Genomic DNA, 21,841 nt, shown 5'->3' on the forward strand with positions numbered 1-21,841 from the left:
GGACAGGTGATGAAGATTCATCAAAAGTATGTATGGGAAGTCCCTCTGCCATCCCCTTCTTTGTGCTGTTTCACATCTTATTTGTGCTCCTTCATGTCTCCACCACTCACGAGACCAATCCTGGAGTGCTGCCTGTTGGACTATCCGCTATGGTCTCTCTTTTCCTGACTGGATGTTGGATGATAAGCTGACTGGTTAAAAGGGCCTGAAGCTTCAGCTGTATCATAAAGAGAGGCAAAAGGCAGAGGAAACTGAGGGCAAAATAGAAGTCCCTGGCCAAGCCCAGGTGGCGTGTGGGACAGGAAGCGCCGAAGCTAGTAGTCAGTGCATACTTGGTGTTTTGGGAGCAGAATCAGCTACGTGCAGTCCCACGGGTATACCCACATGCACAGGGGCAGAGCAGGATGGTAACAAATGTGAGAAAGGCATAATTTTTTTTTCAGAAGGAAAGCCTGGCTTTATGTGAGTGGGGGTAATCCTGCGTGAGGTTTTGTTGTTCTTCTGTTGCTGTGAATTTCAATCAGACCCTTGGAGGAGGGGGTGATGGCCCGCAAGGGAAAAGGGAGTCAGCAAGGGGACAGGAGTAGAACACAGAATCACTCCAGGCCAATTCATCATTAGGACACAATTAAAAGGACGAGTTGGCAAAGCCCTATATAGGGCTCAGCTACACCCCTGAGATAATGAATGGCTCAGGATGACTCCATAGGACTTCGTAAAATTAATTCAGCTGTCAAGGAAGAGGCAGGGTGATGTAAGCTGTAGGAATGAGGTAATTTATGAGAGTTTGGAGAGTTTTTAGCTTGATTTTTCAGTAATATCTGTACCAAGGTCAAGGACAAAAACTCTATACTTGTAATTTTTAAAATTAAATGGTTCCTTAAAAAGGCAGATGGGTACGGTTGCTATAAATCAGCTGAAAATGTACGTTGGCATGATGCAGGGTGTTGTTGAGAGCACAAAAATAAATTTACAGATGTCCATGCTTAAGTTCTGTCTGCGATGTGCAGTATATGGCCGTACGAGAATTAAAACGCTATTCAGACAGAAGCCTTTTAAAACTTGTCATTTAAAATTTTTCTCCTTTTGCAGAGTAACTGCATACTTTAAATATGTAAGATATTGAGATCAGTTTATTTATTTATTTATTTATTTATTTATTTATTTATTTAGTACAGGGTCTGCAGGGTCTCACTGTGCAGATCAGACTCATAGTGATTGTCCCGTTTTCAGCCTCCGAAGCACTGGGATTACAGGTGTGCACCACCTCTCCCTGTCTTAGTGGCCGGTTCAGTGCACCCCGGGGGCAGGGCCAGCACGCCACTGCGGGGATCAAACCCCGGCTGCTGCACTCTGCCTAAGATGCTGCTTTAGTTCACTGAGATATCTGGCCAGCCCTTGTGATCAGTTTATAGATGTTAACATGTTATGAGAAGCAGCAGGAAGCAATTGTTTTTAAGCATTTAGCAAGGTAAGCATTATAAGTATCAACGTCACAAAGCATGTGCTTAGAAGAACATTTTCATCTGAGAAATGGTTAATAATGTTTACATTGTGAAACCCAGAAGTGAGATAAAGGAAGGGGGAAAAATAGCTTATTTTGATACATATCTCTGCGTATTGCTTCAGTGTTCAACATGAGCTTGTGGTATTCTTCCAATTTGAATTTTTTTTTTAAGTTAATAGTCTTTATATTGAAAAAAAAACCCTAGCATTTATAACTTGGAATGGACATAAATTGTCATTTCTGGAACAGTAGTGTTGACAGTTGTGCTGACGTCCACAGCCACAGCCTACTCTGCTGGCTCCAAGTCACGGTTCAGAAGGTTTTAAAAACAGAGTCGAGAGCAGTAGTGCGGGTGGCGTGTGGACGCGCAGTCAGCGGTGCTTCTCGAGCAGCGGCAGTTCTCACTACAGCGCCAGGATGAGTCCAGTTAGCGTTCGTCGGAGCAGATCTCTCATCTCGCTTGGCTGCGGGAAATCCGGCTGAAGCGACTGAGTCCGCGATGGAGAAAACTTTAGAGACTGTTCCTTTGGAGAGGAAAAAGAGAGAAAAGGAACAGTTTCGTAAGCTCTTTATTGGTGATGGCTTAAGTTCGGAAACCACAGAAGAAAGTCTGAGGAACTACTAAGAGCAATGGGGAACACTGACAGACTGTGTGGTTATGAGGGATCCTGCAAGCAAACGATCAAGAGGATTTGGTCTTGTAACTTTCTCATCCATGGCTGAGGTTGATGCTGCCATGGCTGCAAGACCTCATTCAACTGATGGGAGAGTGGTTGATCCAAAACGTAGCAAGACAGGAGTCTGGCAAACCAGGGGCTCATGTGACTGTGAAGAAACTGTTTGTCGGTGGAATTAGAGAACATATTGAGGAGCATCACCTTAGAGATTACTTTGAAGATATGGAAAAATTGATACCACTGAGATAATTACTGATAGGCAGTCTAGGAAAAAAACAGGCTTTGGCTTTGTTACTTTTGATGACCACGATCCTGTGGATAAAATTGTGTTGCAAAAATACCACACCATTAATGGTCATAATGCAGAAGTAAAAAAGGCCGTGTTTAGACAAGAAATGCAGGAAGTCCAAAGTTCAAGGAGTGGAAGAGGAGGGAACTTTGGTTTTGGGGATTCACGTGGTGGCAGTGGGAATTTTGGACCAGGACCAGGAAGTAACTTCAGAGGAGGATCTGATGGATATGGAAGTGGACGTGGATTTGGCGATGGCTATAATGGGTATGGAGGAGGACCTGGAGGTGGCAATTTTGGAGGGAGCCCTGGTTATGGAGGAGGAAGAGAAGGTTATGGTGGTGGAGGACCTGGATATGGAAACCAGGGTGGGGGATATGGAGGCGGTTATGACAATTATGGAGGAGGAAATTATGGAAGTGGAAATTATAATGATTTTGCAAATTATAACCAGCAACCTTCTAACTATGGTCCAATGAAAAGTGGAAATTTTGGTGGTAGCAGGAACATAGGGGGGACCATATAGTGGAGGAGATTATGGTCCAGGAGGCAGTGGAGGAAGTGGGGTTATGGTGGGAGGAGCCGATCCTGACCTTCTCCCTATTTGCCATGGGCTTCACTGCATAAATAGGAGAGGATGAGAGCCCAGAGGTAACAGAACAGCTTCAGGTTATCAAAATAATAATGTTAAGAAACTCTTATCTCAGTCAGGCATAAATATGCAGTGATATGGCAGAAGACACCAGAGCAGATGCAGAGAGCCATTGTGTGAATGGATTGGATTATTTAATAACAGTACCTTACTGTGGAGGAAGGATTGTAAAAATGCCTTTGAGACAGTTTCTTAGCTTTTTAATTGTTGTTTCTTTCTAGTGGTCTTTGTAAGAGTGTAGAAACATTCCTTCTTTGATAATGTTAAATTTGTAAGTTTCAGGTGACATGTGAGACCTTTTTTAAAATTTCTCTCAAAGTTTTGAAAAGATATTAGCCAGGATCATGGGGTAATAAGACATAACATTTTCCTTTAAAAAATTTAAGTGCATGTGTAGAGTGAAGAAACTGTTGTATTATGATTTAATAAAATAATTCTAAAGGAAAAAAATTTAAAAAAAAATAAAAACAGAGTCCAAAGGTGCTCCCTTGTAAAAGATTCCTTATCACAAATTTGTGTGAGTGTGACAGCCAGACACCCATTTCACTTTAGTACAATCCAGACATTGCTAAACCAACATATGCAGGCATGCCACCATGGTGTCATTGTCATCACGGGTTGGAGCACAGGGAGAAAACAAGAGGAAAGTCCTACCACTGGGCTGGCCATGCCGCAGCCCAACCTGAAAATATTAATAGAAAAATTAATGGAAAGTCAAGTACCAAAAATGAATCATGAAATTTCCAAGGAAATGTTGAATTTTGAGCATTGAGAACTGCAACTACCCTAACATAATAGGCAGTACTTGATCTATGTTTTGGGGGAAGAAATGATATGAGATAGTAGAGTATATGACCAATTTAGGAAATCCCTCAGAAACAGATGATGTGAGGAGCAAGATGTAGGAGAGCGCAGATCTGCGGCACATGAAAAAGGAAGCTTGTGGCTGGGAGACCTCGCTCTGGGTTGGGAGAGCCTGATATGGATCAAGTAAGAAACAAGTTCATTGAAAGAAGATGATGGTGTGGGCTAGGGTGCCATAGAAGATGTGTATCTTTGCTGATGGAGAGGGTATGGACTGTAAAAAAAAAAAAAAAGATAAGAAATAAGAGTCACTCCAAATTATCTTACCCAAAACAAGTCATAGTCTCTCACATGACCACAGAACCTTATGGACCACAAATTCTCCCCATTCCTCAGGATGAGTTCCTTCATTCCTTAATTTTTAAATATAGTGCATGCACTGATGATTCCATATCCCTGAATGTATTTGAATTCTATCCTAAATTTGGGCATCTTTGCCACACTTTCATCTATCTAATAGGTGTTCCACCTGTGTCTAGTATTGCCTGCTACTTTTTCCAGGATCAATGCTTTACCTTCACCTTCTCTACTAACAACACCAAGCTTTATTCAGTTGCTTTGAGCAAAATAATGTGGAGTGTCTCTTATTTCCTCTCTCTCTCTCTCTCTCTCTCTCTCTCTCTCTCTCTCTCTCTCTCTCTCCTGCTCATTGGCCAAAGGGCATAGGAAAAGTTAAATGAATAAAGAAGAACCAATATGAATGCAAACAATGGTTAATAAAGATAAGTAAAAATAGAACTAATTGCATATATAAGAATCAGACCTAAATAAAATAGTCATTTAAATACAAAAAATAAAGACGTACGTAATTTTAGGTTGAGCATTTAAAAAATATTTTATTTTTGGAACAGTAGAATCTTATTGAGTGGTATATTAATAATATTTTTATAAACCACATAATAACTGAGGTTCCAAAGAAATGGAAATCCCAAAATTTAAAACCAGAAAGAGTCCTGAGGGTACATGTAGCTGCAGAACCCAGGAGGAGCAAATCTTTTAAATGAAAACAAAAAGAAAAAGTGTGAAGGAGCTAAAGGATGACTTTGAGAAACAGAGAGAGGTTAGTGAACATTCTGGAAAATTTGTCCCACAGTGTATCTGATACATAGAGGAGAGTGACACAGTGCGGAACCGGGGTGACACCTTGGCTGAGCTGTGGAGAACATCTGCCTCCAGATGTGATGTACCGACAGCACGGACTGGAGGAGAAGTCCTAACCCAGTGCATAACCTTTCTGTGACCGTGACACAGCACGCTGCAAAGCTCAGATGTAAAGTGCTCTGCCCTCCAAACCCGTGTCGAGCGAGACTGCAAATTTCAAGTAAAGCATGCTTGTTCTTACCATTTACAAAACATACAGCTTTGCGATACAACATAGATAATATAAAAGTTAATTTTAATTAAAACAGTGATCACACTACAGGAAATAATAGAAATGTGAAAATTGTGAATTCTTAAATTTTGTGCTATCAAAAATTTCATGATATGCTATAATGCCGCAAATCAAACTGACTGAAACATATTAAAGGGGAAGGGTTCATCCAGGATCTTCTTTAACAGAATTCTTTTAGTGCCATTCTGTGTTTCTCAGTTAACAATATCATTTTTCCTCCATTATCTTGTTTATTTTTCCAAACATGAGGTGGGTGCAGTTGGGAAAGCTGGGGTTAAAAATCCCACGGCAAATTCTCATTTCAACTGGCAGAAGCAAAGCAGATGGATATAGCACAAATCGCTATGTACAATTTATGGAAGAAGTCAAGGTAATTTAATATTATTATGAAAAATACCTGGATAATGGAATCATTTGGGCTATTACAGCAGGTCTAGAAATATAAAATAATGTGAAGAGAAAGTGACCCATTGTTGCAACTTTGCATTACAGAGATATTACTATGCCCCAGCCAACCACGTTTGGTCTAGCTAAATTTTTATAATGAAGTCAAGATAATATATTCACTAATCACCATGACTAGTAGTAAGACAAATTTATTTAAAATTAAGATGCAACTACAAACAAGATTTATTAAAAATAGGACATTTGCATGTGCCACTCTGCAGCTCCGTAGCTTCCCCTTATCTTCTGCATAGCAAACTTCATTATAAATGTTTGCTTCAGGGGACTTCATAGGACCAAATTGCGATGTTAATTTTTCCTAAAACAATACACTTTAGAAAATTTCGAATGATATTATTTCATAGGAAATACACATACATGTATTCAAATGTACAAGCGAATGTTTTCATGCATATATATGCTATACTTTTGTAATTAGCAATCAGCATCACTCATTAAATTGCCCTGATACAAGTAAGTATTTTTCAGATTGTAAAAATGCTTTGCAGTAGCTCCTTCTTTTAGTGATTAGGTGATAGAGGTAAAAATATTGCCTTGCTGTTTTAGATGCTACATTATTTACAGCAACCTGAGACATAGGATTTGTCCGTAGTGTTTAGGGATTGGCCCACTTCCAAATACAAGTATGCATTAACACTGGCAGGAGCCTGGGCAGGGTTGCTGGCATTCTCCCCCCACCTCACAGGCAAAGAAGATTCCTGAGCCCTTCAGGAGGTCCCCTGGAGGTCTGGCTTGTCAGGCTGTTATGGGAACTGTGTGTCACAAAGGAAGCCCGGAAGTGACAGTCTCTGAATTCAAGAAGGGTGTGTAAGCTGGTTCCCAGACAGGTAGAGACACTTTCTTACAGCCTCAGTGCAATTGGAAGATGTTTGCAGAGGTGAGGATTACTCGTTATCCTGGAATAAAGGAGAGTAGCACAAGGAAGTCAAAATGGTGTCATTTCTTTTCTGCCCATGCAGAACTGCAGATGAATTATTTATTGCAATGGCATGGAGTAAATGTACCACAAGTTGCTCAGAAGTGCATTCCAGACTCGTGAAATTCAGTGAAAGCACAACAGCTGCTTTTGCTACTTCTCTGCTTCAGACTGATTTTTTGGAGTCCCTTGTGTCCCCATCCTCACTCCATTCTCCATCCTTCTGACCAACTTTGCTCATCTATAAAGTAATCTAACCATTCATTAAACTCCCCTTATTTCTGATTTAGGGTTAGGGTTAGAGTTACACAAATCCCAAGTGTTACATAGGGCTTTTGCAAATACAAAACTAATACATTATTTCAAAACTACTATATATACTAATATATACACTAATGTATATATAACTATATATAATATATAACTAAATATAATAATAATATGTATATATGCCAAAGACATACTGCTACTGTGTAACTCTATCCTAATCAACTTCTTTTCTTTTTATTCAGAGGAAAATTTTCAGCACGTGGCCAATTTTGCTTTCTGCAGAGCATCTAATGATTTTGTTTCTAGCCAAATTTATTAAATAATAATGTTTATAGTTTTTGAAAAGGATAGATTTGCTTTGTAAGGTCAGGCAATAATGTTTAGTTCAGAAAATGCATGGAGAGAAATTGAATTCATTAATAAAACAAGGGCTACCTGTGAAACCGTAGAAACTTAGCACAGTCTTCCAACCATACTAGAGAATTACAGCTGGATCTTATTTATTTTATATCATCTACACAGTTTTTCAACAATAAAACTGAAATTGAGAATTCATACCTTGTATCACCCATGTCTGACATTATCGAACTAAGAAGTGAACAAATACATTTTTTATCCACAAAATTTTCTATATCTACATTTCCTCCTCTTACTTGCTATCAAAAATATATTACTTTCACTTGAAGACAGTAGAAGTTCTTAGCAGACCTCACTCATTTCACATGCTACTATTAATTCCCAGATTCATTTATTCAAGAGTTTTCCAGGCCTGCCAAAAACTCAGTAGATTAAAGTGCCTGCAAGCAGGAGCACGGGCCAGGGGTTGGATGCCCCGGCCTGCTGTGCTGACCCCATTCCCAGGGCAATTGAGACTGGGCATGGTGGCATGCACCTAGAATCCCAGCTCTTGGGAGGCTGTAAACAGGAGGATCAGTACAAGTCCGATCTAGTAGTGAGACCCTGGACACCCTGTAGACCCTTCCCTAAAAAACAAAAAAGAGAAAAAAGAATTTTCAATGAGACCCAAATCTCTGTATGACATTGCGTAAAGTACTGGAAACCAGGTATTTTAGAGAGTATGGGTAGCTTATAGCTTGTGCTCTAACTCAGAGAAGGAAGTAGTAAACAAATAAGTATTATGTAAATGCAGATATTTAAATGAGAGATTCAAAAAGTTATCAATTCTTGGGCTTTTAAAGAAATAAAACAGGTAAGGAAGGAGACTAGCAAGGAGAATGGAGTGGTTGCTATAGATTATTTTCACTGCCCTGTAGTGTACTGACCAGAAGATCTAGCAGGGTTACTGTAATAGTCTGAGCATGAGGTCTTCATGGAGGAATCAGCATACCAGAGATGACAGCGGGAAGTGGCGAATATCTTGACTTCCGTCTCACAAAGGCCCAACAGAATTTTCTGACTGGTTAGATACGACAGAGACAGTAGTTCAAGAAACTCTTGAGATTATTTTCTCGAGCTCTGGTAGAACAGAGTAGAGATGACTGTAAGAAATTGGGAGTCCAAGAATGTGAATCTTGACTTTCTATGTGGATAAAGAAGACCTAAGCATCTGATCAGAGTGGACAACTCTGTGGCATATGCAATAGTGGCATGCATGGAACTCTGTCTCTTCAAGGAAACCCAGAAGTGACAGATGAGAATGAGAAGGACTTTAGAAGATACCCAGCTTCCTGCCTCAGTGATCAGGGAAAAGAAAGATGCCACTCAACGTAGTGTCAGACATATTGAGAAAGGGGGCTTCAGGCCAAGTAAAAAAAGGACAAGCTCAGAGTTCAAAGCTGAAGCCCAGAAGGCTATCACACTGCAAATATCAAATTTGTTTATGAGGAGCATGCCGATGCTTAGAGCAATCATGACACTGAATAGGAACCTGCAGTCTCTAATGTATCCTTTTACACCGTACCCATACTCTCTAAAAAACGGGTGTAAGAATTTGATTTTCCAACCTTCCCCTGGCCCATTTGCTCACACTTTGAAGGGAGGCATGAAGAGTTCCAAGTAAACTTGTCAGAACAGAGATTTACCACAATCAAAATTTCTCACTACAGTGGGTGAATTTTTAGTCCCAGTGTTGAGTCTCTCTGCCCTGAATCATTTCTCTGATTTTCACAACACAACTATCTCCCAAGTTTTCTTCTGCCCTGCTGAGGTCATTCCTCTGTCTCTTTCACAGGCTTGTCAATCTCTACCTGGGCTCTAGTATGTACAGACCTAACCTATTCTTCTCATCTGCATTCTATGTTCCTAAACAAATTCATCTAAGGGCCTGGACTTGAAGATTTGGACTCTAAATGCCTGTTGTCTATACGTTTATATCTGTATGTGGAGGTCTCCTCAGGTCGTTAAATCCAGATATTGAGCCCTCTCCTCTTCATGTGCATTTGAAAGAGCCAATGATATTCTAAAGTGGTATAAAAATTTAATCTATTTTCATGACTGCCAGAACGTTCACTGCCGACACTGCTATGCTCCACCCAGGCAAACCTGGAAGTTCTAACTCTCTTTCTCCACTTAAGTTGTTCAATCCATTGTCCAACCTTTTCCACTGTATCTGCAGAAGAGCTGTCAAATCCATTTATTTTCCTGCATCTCTCTTCTCGTTTTCAGTCTTCTGTGCTTTCTTCCCTGTTATATACTTAATTCGCACAGGCCATCAAATCCATGGCAGCCGACATACTATTTTCGAAGGACAAGTCTGATTTCCGTCTCCTCCCTTAGCACAACTGTAACACTTCCTAGCATCCCAAAGCAGCCCAGCCCATGGGGCTGCTACCTCTCTTTCCAGCTCCGTCCCACCGTTCTTCTTCTACATTCTCTGTGTTCCGGTCAAAGTGGCTCTTTCAGACCTTGCATTTGCCTCAGTTGGGCTTCCCCTATGCCGGTCCAATCTCATTTAGCTTTCTCTGCCCCTTAGGTGTTTAACAGTTCAAACCAAGTGTACTTCAGAAACGTCTTAGAACTCTCCTCGTTCCTATTTTGATTTTGTCTGTAGCTTTTTTTTTCTTTTTTTCTTTTTTTTCATATTTCAGGGAAGGGTCTACAGGGTGTCCAGGGTCTCACTACTAGATTGGACTTATAGTGATCCTCCTGTTTACAGTCTCCCAAGAGCTGGGATTACAGGATCACGCCACCTTACCCAGTCTCAATTGCCATCTCAGCATACCTGGGGGGGGGGGCCAGCACAGCAGGCCCAGGGATCGAACCCTCAGCCCCTGCACCTACTTGTAGGTGCTTTAATCCACTGAGCTATTTGGCTGGCCCTTTTGTAGCTGTCTTTAAATGCTCATCACTCTTTATTTGGTGAATCTCGGTCTCCTCACCAGAGGAAAGCCCCTGTTAGAACAGTAAAGCCTCATGCTTTTGCTGGTCACAAAATCCCAGGCCTCTATCCAAATACTCAGCACACAGTATGTGCATACAAATTGTTTGTTAAGTGAATTTTTAAAAAACCCTAAGGTTTAAGTATTTTTCACAGGAAGGGGCATAGAAGCTTTTCCAGGATGAATAGATTCTTTCTAGATTTGTACATTTCTCAAAACAAAATAGTCACAAGGAGAAATTATTTTAATCATTTATTTATTTATTTGGTACAGAGTCTTGCTACATAGCCTGAACTCATAGTGATCCGCCTGCCTCAGCCTCCTCAGTGCTGGGATTTTGGGCTTGTGCCACCGCTCCCAGTTTTGGTGAACAGCTCAGTGCTGGGCTGGCAAGTTGTGAGGTACCAGGGATGGAACCTGGATCCTTGTGATTGCTAAGCAGGCACTTAAACTGCTGAGCTATCTCCCTGGCCCTGAGAAATTGATTTTTGGTAGTATTTGAAGAAGGAGTGCCAGAAACTCATGTGGTCGCCTTGTGCTCCTCTTGTATAAGAAAAGGCACCAATTCTGCGAGAGCTACAGAAGCCAGCAATGCAGGGAAAGGATCGGCAAGCCCTGGTCATAACCTGGCCTCATCGTCTATTCCTATACTTCTTGTGCCATTTCTGCTGGGCCTAACTGCACCCCACTCCAACCCTTGGCTTTACTTATTTATTTATTTTGAGGCAGCATCCCACTATGCAGTCCAGGCTATCTTTGAACTCATTGTGTAGCCCAGGCTGGCCTTGAATTCATGGTAATCCTCCTCCCTCAGCCTCCTAAACTCTTAGATCACAAGTGTATGCTACTGAGCCTGCCATTAACACTCAAGTTTCGATCTGTCCATGACATTTTGGCTTCTGATTTCTCCTAAAAGACATATTCTTGATGATCTACATGAGCTTCAAGAGGGGACAGCACAGAGATGCTACTGTTTTATAATGTTCAAAGGTGACTTTTTACTTGGGCCTTCCCCTATGAAAATATGGGCATAGACATAGCAGATATGGCTCAGGAATCACAATGCTGCGATTTTCCCCTTTAGGTCTTGACTATAGTAGATGCTCCATAAGCATTTTTTTTTCTAAAGAGCTAATGATTATAGGAAATATGGTAAGCAAAACACTTCATCATATAAGGAATCCATGTCATCCCTGGAGGAGGAGAAATAATTTTTTAGATCATACTGCTTTCTAAGCCTGCTTCTAGGGCTTTGTCCTTAGGAATTTCTCATTGAGAAGGTGTTCTCATCATTTCCATTTTTACAGGCAGCAAACAAGATTTGAAGCACATAAAGACTTCACCCCAGTACCACACAGAGCTGGGGAGTAGAATCTGAACCCTGAGCCCCTAACCCTGCTCTGCAATCTGACTCAAGAGAAAGAAAATGAGGAGAGTGAGCAGGCCAGCTCTTCTTAGCAGTCCTTGACCTTCAGAAAAGGTAGGGAAATGCCATTGAACTTAGAAGTTTTAAAAAGTGAGCTTGAGTATTCACAGCAACCTTCATTAGCTTTGAATTTATCACCTAGGCCTGGCGGGTCACTATCCTCAAGTGTGAAGTGGGCTAATGGCATCCTTATTTCAGGATTGTTCTGTGGGTCACCTCATGACCTTCTTACATCACAAGACACTTGTGACACTACCAAGTATTTATTCATTGCGTTCATGACTAGCAGCATGATTTAAGGAGCAAGTACTACTAAAAACTACTCACATACACACACACACACACACACACACACACACACACATGCTTGAATGTGCATGTGTATATTTAAACATATACACATAGACAGACACAGATATCCATGTACACACTTAAAGGACAAAATGCGACTTCAAATTCAAGCTATGGCACACTTCTCTCCTTGCCCAGAGAGAAAGCTGTGTTTCCCCGGGCATGGGACCATCTGTGGTTCTAAACCTGCAACACATTCCCAAGTCCAGTCTTTTCTGTTCCTACAGCCCGCTCTCTCCTCTTGCAGTGGGCAGGCAGGCTGCATGCACATCCCTGTGGCACAGAGGGTTCAGTGTAGCTGTGAGAAAGCAGACTGCAAAAACACTTAGGGAGAAAGCATTAAGTCCAATCTTGAAAATTAATGTTAACTTTCGATGTTCAGATTCGAGTGTGGAAGGCTCTGGTCTGCGTCACACAGGATCCAGTTGTCTCACTTAAGAACACAGTTGTAAATCTGAATAAAATTAAAGAGAGATCAAACCCTGTAGACAAATGCTTTGGATAAATGCCCTCTCCTATGATCTGAATACCAACTACTGAGTTGTATAGTCATTTATAAAGGGACTTGGAGATAGGCAATAGTGGGGGGAAACGGTCATTAATTTCAGCCCACCCAGAAAGGTATTAACTATACCCCATCCTTCTGGCTAGATGATAATTAAGCTGCCTCTTTTGAGCCTCCCCAGAGGAGGCTTATACACTGTATTACTCTACCACAGAGTCAGTACAGTGCAATTGTGGTGAATCAAGTCTTGTTTATCCTAAGGATGGGGTGGGCAGGCTTGCCCAGTTACGGGTTTAATTTTTAATTGGAGTACCCAGCAAGTGAACACCCTCTTAGCTAAAAATTCTGGATGGCTCTGGCACATTTGCTTAACTCTCTCCCTGCCAATACCTACCACTACCTCAGAAAATGCTTAATCCTATCCACAAAAGCATTTCCTCCCTCACAAAGCATCTCGCATACAACTCGTGCGACACAAACTCTCATGTCTTTCTCAAAATCATGTACTATCTGCAGGAAACTGAGAGTCTTCATGAACTACTTTCGTCACTTTGGTTCACAAATAAATTTTTCAGGATCTGAGCCTCCGTTATGAATTTTCATATTCATTTTGCACACTCTAATCTTGATCGCTAAAGATGCTTAAGCGACCTATCAGGACAAGAGACTAAAAAATTGGGAAGCAAATGCATGAAGGATATAAGAAGATAATCTTGCACATGAAGATTGTGCAAATATGATTTCTATTCTGGTGACCTCCACGCCATTATTTTGGGAAAATAAAAAAGCTTTGCCATGAATGTCAGCTAGCTTTTGTTGAAGCCTTAGGCTGGCCATTTGCTTCTCAGAGGTGCGTATAGTTTGTAGCTGTCAGGTGCTGTGTACATTGATCCTATTAACAAGAAAACATCAGTGCAGACTGAGCGCAACACCAAGGAGAGGAGATCTTTGATTTGCAGTAATCAAGGGTTTCAATCAATGTCTCTTTAATACCTGATTCAGGCAATGCACCAGAGCTGGAAGGACGTGGGATTCAGAATGAGATCTAATCAAATTAATACCTGAAGACTCAATTTCTTCCTATCATGTAAGTGAAGGGATAATGTAAACATAAGAACTTTCAAAAGTAACTCAAATGAAAATGAGTGGGAGGTGCCTGCCAGCCTGTCCTGAATTCATGCAATTATCTTTGGGTGATTTTCTTTTCCAAACAAGAAAATCTAAACCTGACCCATACCTATCTGCAGAAGTTTTAAATGCAAGGATATGACTGACTTTTCTTTGATGGCCTCTGGTGTGGATCAGAGTAAAGCTGATTGAATTAAGACAAGCATTCTACATGGTGTTTAAATAGTGTTTCCTTGGGAACAAGGCAAGGCCAAATAAAATGCTGTAGTAAAAGTGTTAATCTGAGCCCAAGGCTCAGATTGTAGGTGGTAAGTAGTTAGTGAAACAGAGTATGCTGCATCAGGTCCAGAGCTCAGAGGTTAAGGGAGCCAGAGGCGAAAGGCTCAGAGTGTTTCTCAGGGAGGAACTATAAAGAGTCAGGTAAAGCAGTGGAGGGAATCTAAGGATGTGAACTCAACCAAATCAGTGGAGTGGCTTTACTCTGCTGAGGAAAAGTACAGAAAACTTTTGGAGGAAAGCACTGAATGAAGAAAAAGGGGATCTCACACATGCCATTGAGAGAAATGGTTGGTTTAGGTGTAAGCAATGCCGCTCCTCCAATCATTATCACGAGTCTCTCAAAGAAGACAGGATGATTGGCTACAAATTCAGTGGATCCACGTTTCTCTCTAGGTCTGGTGATGGTGCTGCTTATAAATAACTCCAGGAGAACCTTACCAGGAGGTCATTAAGAGGGAGGCAATGGTTTCCAGAATCCTTACCTCCCTGTCTCTTTTCTCTCAGTCCAGTACATCGCTTTGGTTCCCTTCAAAATTGGAGTTTATGTCAGTTTTCCATTGGGAAATAGATTAGATAGACAGATAGATAGATAGATAGATAGATAGATAGATAGATAGATAGATAGATAATCAAACTGATTGGAAGTGAGTAAAAATTGTACACTTCTGCTCAAAGATGAGTAGCCTTAAATTCTCAGCTTAATATTTTAAAACATTAAATTCTTTAATCTACCTGACAGATTTCAAAATGTGTGCCTGTGAGCAAAAACATCAACAGCCGCACACGCTCTTAAGAGACAGGAGTGAAAAAGCTACTTCAGATGGCAGGGCTGGCGCCTCTTAGGGAGATGCACTGCCTTACCCTGAACATTAATATTTCAGATTCAAGGGAGAAACCTGCGTGTCCCACGGTGAGGCTGCAGCCAGGCATTAGCGCTCTGTGCGCACACCAGGAGAGGGCTTGGGAGGAAGGCTGTGCCTGAAGGCTATCCCCAAATTTAATTGGCACTAAACAAAAGGAAGAATCTTATGTAGGTCAAATTAGACCTTGGAAGAAATTAACAGAGATAAATGTGAGGAAATATGAGTGTTGTTTTCAGAAATAAGATACAATCCACACGCTTCTCTGAGAAAAGATACTTACACATCTGAACAATAATTGGGCTTAATTTTTTTTAAAGTGGGCATGAGAACAGCTTCGAGCCTGATAAAGCAAAGCAGCAATGAAAAATATCAAGACAGTGACTATGCAGAGATACAATTCGAATTGATTTAAAAACAGTGACATCTCTCAGTTTTGTTCGAGCCTGCAGCTTCTAAAAGCCTAAATCCATGTGTTTAAACATTGTTAAAACAGAATGTAACAGAGTATGTGCTCAGATGTGCAATGGAGGCGTGGAGTGGAATTTTGTTCAAGTCAGATTCTACATTTTTGTGGAATACATCTGGATTCAGTGTGGGTGAGGGGAGAGAGAAAGAGAGAGAGAGAGACAGAGAGAGACAGAGAGAGACAGAGAGAGACAGAGAGAGACAGAGACAGAGACAGAGACAGAGACAGAGACAGAGAGAAAATGCTTTCCAGCTTACTTGGATTTTTGTTCTGTTTCTTCTTAATTATAGAAGTGGATGTTGCAAGCAGACCCATGTTCTGCTCTCTGGCACTAGTGCAGCGCATAGGTAGCAACAGCTTTTCCGTAGGGGCTCAGTATGCAGAGCATAAAAGTCACCATAGTAACCACTGTACGTCCGTAGCTCAGTGATGTTAGGTGGGTTCTCACTGTCGGGCAGCCTGCACTTCCATCCATCAGCAGACAGCTTCAACACTGCATCCCAGTTTTGATTCCGGAAGACCCTGGTATGCACTGTCTTTGGGTTGGATACTCCAGAACCTCACCCAACTCTAATTGCGTAGTAATGGGCCCTTCGAGGCTGCCTTACTTCACACCAGGCAGTGTTCCCAAGGTCTGTCCCTGTTGTGGCATGCTTCAGAATTTTCTTCCTTTTAAAGGCTGAATAATATTCCATAGCCTATATTTCATTGATCCAGTCATACAGAAATTAACATTTGGATTATAAAAATGTTTCTTTTCAATCAATGAGTGAAGACATCAAAAGACTAATAAATGTGCGAAGTGGAGAAAACCCAGTCTTTGGAAAGGAAAAAAAAGCCAACTAAGGCCTGGTGCGGCGTTGCTAGCTCTGCACGCAGGGATGAAAAGGCTGGGTCGGCCTGAATGTTATTTTCTCATCTGTAAAGAAAGGAGCGGATTAAATCAGACAGCTCACCAGCCGCACAGACTCACCCTCCTTCCGCCAAAGGCCAAGGGGAATAAGGGTGAACACCTCCTCCTAGCAACTTGCACTGAGGTGAAGACGGAACACGAAACTCCCATAATTACCAGAGCACACACTGCCCTCTTCCCAACCTCTGCCACTGGCAAGAGAAAAGAAGCAACCTGTGCACAATTTGCATAAAACACATTTTCATCCATCAAAATCATCCACACCAGTATTTACTATATTTATCTGACAGTGTCATATGTGCAGAAAGGTGAACTCATGAATGCACCCCAAACTTGCAGGATTATATTTCCATGGAAGTCCTCCCAACCTCCTGTCTTCTCCAAATATTCCTGAAGATCTTTCCAAGCGCACACTGCAAGACATCCTCTGTTACTACCCTGCGTGTGCACAATGAGTGTTTGCTCAGCCTTGAGGATACTGTGTGTCCAGGGAAGACGTGCTCCTTAAAACCTAAATCTGTATCCATTGAACAACTGTAACTAACTGTCTTTCCCTCTTGGTTCCCAACTGCTTTCCATGAATTGAGAAGGAGGATACCCCAGGCCTCTGGTTGTTTCCTGGGCATCAAGATGGGTGATCTCTCCCAGTGGGGTGGATAATTCAAGAGCTCAGGGTTTGGTCTCTGGTCAGGCTGAGCAACTCTGGGACAAGTGAAAGAGCCAGCTACCTCAGTTTCCAAATATGTCACACAAAGTGACAGCCTTTTGTGCAACAAGTGCCCCACAGTAAGCCGATGAAAGATGCTCTGAGAGCAGCCATATTTCTTTTTATTATTTGTCATCAGCAATCACCAAAGCCCTCGAGTGTTTGATGTGATTGCCTAGAAACCTCGGTTCTCAGCAGTCTTGCCTTGAAAGGGGTCGACAGTATGTAAGCAGTTAACCCTTGCCCTGCTGAGCAGCGCGGTGCGATCACACATGTATAAACATCTTCTCCATGCCACTGAGCAAAGACAAGAGGCTATTTTTGCTCGCGGTACTGCGCACAGATCAGCTCCACCTAAAAATCAAAGCCTTGTAGGTATTATAGGTGAAAATCCCATGGAGAAAAATAGAAATGGAGCTGCATAGCTGATCTTGGGTCGCAGAAGCTCTCTGCGTGGTTTTTAAAACAGGTCTCATCCTCTGAAAGCCTGGTTAATCATACTCACTTGCAAATAACCACTCATTGGGGTAGTGACCAAGCCCACCGGAGTCATTTCGATCGGATGACACTTGGGAAGCAAAGCACTTGAAATTCAACATCACTCCTTCCTGCTGCTGCAGCTGAGTGACCCCAGCCCTGACTCTCTCGGCTTCTAAATGTCTGGCTTGCTGAAGGCCAAGTAATTCATAAGCTCATCTGACTTTTGTATTTCTTTAATAAATATAGGGATGTCCAAAGCACCAAGTAACCCAGAGCCACCTCTGCTTTGGCCCACCACATTATATCCTTTCCTGTTTTCCTCCTAATTAATTAATCATAGCTTAGCTTATATCAAATTTTACTTTCTCAAATTATTCAGTACAAAAAAAAAGGGAACAGAGAGCTACAAAAGGACTCCAAAAAATTAATAAGCCAGGCAGCATATTGCTGTGCTGAAGGTAGATGACGACTTGGGGTGTAGAGATTTACGGGGGGTGGAGGAGAGGGAGACACAGACATGCATATGAATTTTTTCTCATGGATTTTGCGGTCTAATGTTGGAAATGAAGCATTCAGTTATTGGAAGGTAGAGGCAGATTTTCAGTGGAAAAAAAAAGTGTTCCTAATTTAGTAATTGGAGAAATACAAGATGCCTTTCCAACCTGGTATTAAAAATCTCTAATAAAATAGGGAAAATGAAGGTCTAAGATGACAGGCGTTATCAAAGTGTTTATAGAGACATTATATGTTCCCGTAATTGTTTAGGCCAGTGAATTAATGAATCCTCCCAGTAAGTCTCCATCTGAGATGATTGTGATGGTGTCGGCTGTTCGGCTGCTTTGGAAAAGCCTGTTGTCTGCAGCTCCGGAGCAGGGCCTTGAACCCTGCCATTCAATCCCTTTCAGCCCATCAGCTGAGTCTAATTGCCAGAAAGCATAGGAGACCCTGGAGCCTGATTGTTCCTCGCCCTCCTTTGAGGTTTGGAGGCATGAAAAGCAAAAGGGAAAAAAAAGCTCCCTTTTGATCTTCTGTTTCTTTCTCTCTCCCTCTCCCTCTCCTTCTCTTTTCCTTTTTTTGTCTGCCCACTCCTACTCTGAGAATGACACATTTCTTTATAAGGCTTCTTCTCCTTCTTATAAGGACAATAATTAATAAGGCCTTTATAAAATGAGGCTTGAATTGGTGTCACCTCAGGGGTGGTCTGGGGCTCTGAAGTGAAAGCTCGGTGGGCCCCGGCCTTGTCTGGCCTCTGCACAGGTCAGGTTTAAATACCCTGACCCCAATTTTCAGTCTCTTTCCCTAATGAGGCGATTCGCACAAGGATACAAAATTATACGAGGAGGGAAAGAAGACAAAAGCGCCAAGGTAGTTGTCGCCATCACACGAGCACATTTGATTATCATCTTTGTGCCTGTGACATCACAGCTGTGCAGGGCCTTCGAGCAAAGCCCTGTCCCTCGGCTCCTGCGGGGAGCTGCGCGGAATGACTTCACAGACCTCAGCGAGCAGCCTGCCATCTCCCCAGCTCACAAACGAGGGTCCCCGGCTGAACGGCTGACCAGTCGCTGTCCCTTCTCTCTCCGCGAGCCTTACCAGAAGGGCTTTCTCAATTTATGCACCACTAGTTCCTGTCAATCGCTCGGATAAAATGGCATTATTTGTATCCATATAATTTTACAGGACTTATCATGTTGACATCAAGAGTTTAACTACTGTGGGAGTTATCTGTCCTAAATCTGGCTAAAAGCAGGCTAGCTTTGAAAGGCACAGGATGAGAATACAGCCCCTTGCGGAAGCATATAAGAAGCTTTTAAACTACCCGAGTAACCTTAGTAAATTACATGGGTTCATTGTCCCAGGGTTCCTAATAGGGTAGATGACTTGATGAATTCTATCTTTGTAGCTCATAATATTTTTTTAACTCATAAAATGATGGGATTTGCAGGAAATGAAGAGAGGAAATTAGGAGTTTTTGTGGGAAACGTAAAAATAAGCCCCATTCTCCTTTTCAACGTGATTTCCTATTACATCTGATACATTTCAATCAATTGTAGAAAGGCTTTGAACTCTGGAAAAATCAAAGTAGAAAGCAAAACCTACATGTAGAGAAGCTGATAGAAAACGCATAGTCAAGTTGATAAGGCAAAAAGAATGTTGAGTCCAGGAAAATGAATGCATTGTCAAGTAAAAATTATAAATCTACTTATGCAACATGAATTGAGATAGGATGCTTTCATTTTCCAATACCATTTTTGTTTCCTGTTAAGTGGGTGTATCACTTCAATGTTTGCTGATAAAGGAAGGTCTCAGATACAAGAAAAAAATCATCCTTCCAAAAGGATCACTACACATTGACTTTATACAAATATGGACAATTAAATAAGAATGCTTTCTCTGAATAATGAAGGAAATAAAATATATCTTCATAGCATATTTTATTATGACAGAACTCATCCTTAATAGCATTTACATCATAGGAAACACAGGCTAGCAGATCCCTCTCCTAAAATTGCTTTCACATCAGAATTGTGCCACCACACTCTAGGCATTGTTTTGAGGTTCAGGTAAAAAAAAAATGTCAGTGAGCTTAATGAAAAGCCTTTTGAGGAAAAAAAAATATATACGATGGTAAAGAGAGAAATTTGAAAAGAGATGGGGAGAGAGTTGGAGGTCTCTACATTTCAAGAACTTGATACGAAGAAAACTCTCACTTGCTTTGGTGTAGGTAGGAGCTGGTGACAAATTTCAACTCATGAGTTTTTAGCAGAATGACATGTGTCACTTCTACATCCAACACATCATTTCCAGGACAAGTCCTGGAGGAGTGCTTTTCCTTGGGTGTGACAGTGGACCATGTCTAAGGTGGTTACGAACAGGCAACTCGGATGTCCTAAGGACACCTATCTCACATCACAAGAAGATTAACTGAAGAATAGACCTTCGTTACTTCAAGCTATTGATACTTCAGACTGTTGGTTAGCTCAGCCTAATCCGTGTATCCCGCCTGATTTCTCACTCTACCAAGCTGAGGAAAAGACCACTGAGCTATCACCAAAGAGAAGGCAGCAACAGAAATGCATAAATGAAGCTTTATACATGGTGGTCTCCCACGCAGCTTGACACTGTTGATTACAATTACAAGCCATTTAAACATTATAAAGACTAAAAGACATTGACCAACAATGTTCTTCTTCAGCCACATACAGGATATAAATTAAGCATAAAGTAGAAGGGGCCAGGGAGGTAGCTCAGTGGCATAAGGACCTGGTTGGCAAGAGCAAGGTGCTGAGTCCGATTCCTGGTACCAAAAACAAACAAAATTGAAAAATGTGTTAGAGAAATACAAGAAAAAATGAAAATCCTTGACTTTTTTTTAATGAATCATTTGTTCTCTATGTTTTATTTTGACTTTAAGAAATATTGTTATTAACTTTTTCTACTATTATCCATTCTTTATTAAATATGTGCTCAAATTGGCTAATTATGATGTTATCAAATCAGGATTTATTTATTTTATGTATTTAGTACAGTGTCTACAGGGTTTCACTATACAGATCAGACTCATAGTGATCCTTCTGTCTTCAGCCTCCCGACAGCTGGGATTATAGGCACACGCCACCATACCCAGTCTCAGTTGCCCTCTCTGTGAGCCTCAGGGTTCAGGGCTGGCACAGCACATAGAGGAATGAAGCCTGGTCCCTGCCCTGCCCAAGCAGATGCTTTAATCCACTGAACTATCTGGCCAGCCCATAAGATTTGGACTTTGAAAAAATATTTTACTTATTTATTTGATACAGGATGTCACTATGCAGCTCAGATTTAGTGATCCTCCTGTCTCAGCCTCTCCAGCACTGGGATTACAGGCATGTGCCACCACGTCTGGTCTCCGTGGCCAGCACGTATGTTCTGAGTTCCAGGGGCAGCAAGGCATGCAGTACTGGAGATGGAACCTGGGTGCTTGTGTTGTCAGGCAGATGTTCATACTGCCAAGCTATCTCTCTGGCCCCATCAAATCAGTTTTTTGTTTGTTTGTTTTGTAGTACTGGGGAATTGAACTCAGGACCCTGAACTTGCCAAGCAGGCACTTATTTTACTGAGCGATATATCTCCTCTGCCCAAATCAGTTTAAATTATTTTTCCAATTTTTTATTGGTATATGTTTGCAGTCTATAACTATTACTTCCCTCTTGGGGATTTGGAATATGTATATAACACACTTTAATTCTTCGTCTTATTTCAATTCCTTGCCCCAATTTTTTTTGTCCCCTTCCATTTTACTTTGCAAAATCTACCTTCATTTCCTTCCTTCCTTCCTTCCTTCCTTCCTTCCTTCCTTCCTTCCTTCCTTCCTTC

The 21,841-nt window shown here is 41.4% G+C and overlaps 1 pseudogene; it reads left to right on the plus strand.

The window, feature by feature from the left end:
• The first annotated feature begins 1,980 nt into the window (after positions 1-1,980).
• LOC101573499 lies at positions 1,981-3,065 on the plus strand (annotated as a pseudogene).
• The last annotated feature ends 18,776 nt before the right edge of the window (positions 3,066-21,841 follow it).

Source organism: Octodon degus, unplaced genomic scaffold (genome assembly GCF_000260255.1).
Source record: "Octodon degus isolate 3935 unplaced genomic scaffold, OctDeg1.0 scaffold00002, whole genome shotgun sequence".
NCBI lineage: Eukaryota > Metazoa > Chordata > Mammalia > Rodentia > Octodontidae > Octodon > Octodon degus.